This window comes from Arachis stenosperma, chromosome 9 (assembly GCF_014773155.1).
Source record: "Arachis stenosperma cultivar V10309 chromosome 9, arast.V10309.gnm1.PFL2, whole genome shotgun sequence".
NCBI lineage: Eukaryota > Viridiplantae > Streptophyta > Magnoliopsida > Fabales > Fabaceae > Arachis > Arachis stenosperma.
Genome location: NC_080385.1, coordinates 103,490,016 through 103,492,005, shown reverse-complemented (window position 1 = coordinate 103,492,005; position 1,990 = coordinate 103,490,016).

Sequence of the window (1,990 nt, the reverse complement as noted above, 5' to 3'; positions counted from 1 at the left end):
GAAGGGAAAGAAAAGATTTATATTTGGGGAAGAAAAGATAAGATATTTGGCTGATATGGATAAGTTGTGCGGCGCTTGTGACGCGGACGCGTGAGTGACGCGTTCGCGCGGATAGCGTTTCTATGAAATGACGCGGACGCGTCATCCACGCGGTCGCGTGGATCGATTTGTGCCATTAGCGCGAGGGCAGCCTCGCGGTGGTGCAACTCTCTGTTTGAAATGCATATTGCCAAACCCTTGGGTGACGCGATCGCGTGGTTGACGCGATCACGTGGATGGCCTAAATCTGAAAACGGCGCGGACGCGTGGGACACGCGTACGCGTGGCAACGCTTGTGCCTCTAGCACGAGTCCAGCCCAATTCTAGCTCAACTTTCGGCCATACACCCTTTTTACGTCGATTTTGAGGCACGCGTTCGCGTGGGTGACGCAGACGCGTGGGGAGGCTATTTCGTTAATGGTGCGGACGTGTCAGCGACGTGGTCACGTGGATCAAGTTATGCCAAAGGCACGCCTCCAGCCGCGCTTTCGCGTGACTCTCTGTTCAATCTTTTTTTTCCCCACGCACTTGTGACGCGGACGCATCAGCGACGCTTACGCGTTGCGTGCATTTTTTTTTAATATGTAAGATGCAAAATGTAGTATACAGATGCATATGCAAATGTTATGAACAATTCCAGGTTCAATAAGAGAAAATAAAACTCAAAAACAAACAAAACTGAATTGAAAAAGGAACAATCATATCATGGTGGGTTGTCTCCCACCTAGCACTTTTAGTTAAAGTCCTTAAGTTGGACATTTGGTGAACTCCCTGTTATGGCGACTTGTGCTTGTATTGATCCAGGAATCGCCACCAATGTTTGTACGTCTAATATCCTCCGGGATCCCAAACCTTGCTTGTGCACCCGTCTTCTTGTTGATCATCATGATTCCATCCGGGTGGCAAGTAGTCCGAATTCTTACTGAAGCGGCCAAACAACATCTTAGACCCATTCAATTGAGCTCTATACCAACCCTTGCATTTAAACTTAAAGCTTCCAACCATAATGAACTTTGCAGGATAATTCTTATCACTGACCATCTTCCTTTTACTCTTAATGCCAAAAAGAGCTCTAAGCTGACCATCCAACTCTAGTAGCCCATATTCAAGTAGGAAAGTAAAGGATAAGGATAGGAATTTTACCCACTTGAATGTTGTGTTGGACGGTAATGGTCTTGGGAGAGATATTTCTAATGAATTTGCAAGCTCCACTCCCTTGTGCTCTTCTCTGATAACTTCCACCTCTTTGTAAGCTTCTTCAATTTCAACCTCTTCCTCTTGGTGGCTTTCTTCCAATTCAACCTCTTCTTCATTGTTTACCAAGGGCATGGGAGGTTGTGCTTCTTCTTCTTTAAACTCCATCTCTTGATCAACCTCTTCCAAGTCTTCAACCATGACATGCCTTGGAGGTTGTACACCCTCTTCAACATCAATTTCAAACATCTTGGAAGGAGGCTTTATGAACGGACTTTCCAATGGAGCTTCAGCATCTCCTAAGTCTTCAACCAACTCTTCTTCTTCTACAATGACAGCGTTCTCTACTTGTTCCAGTACGAAGTTATGCTCTATGCTGTCCACTCGAGTTTCTAATGTCTTCTTCGTGCTGCGTTCTTCATTAGATTCTCCACATGAAGCCATAAGAGTCTGTTGAGTGTCTGAACGTCTGGAAGATAATCGATTTATTGCTTGCTCTAGTTGATGAAGGGTTGCATTAAATTGGTCTATTGATTCTTCGAAGCGAACCTGTGATTCTTGGCTTGATGGATATGGACATGGTGAATATTGAGGTGGTGGTTCTTGGGAGTAATTGAGTTGGAATTGGGGTGGTTCTATATCTGGTTCATATGGCTCAAAAGGTGGTTGGTATGGTGGATACGGGTTAGGGTCATATAGAGGTGAATGGCGAAAAGGGGCTTGTGAGTATGGTGGTTCAAAGCTATGTTGAGGAGGT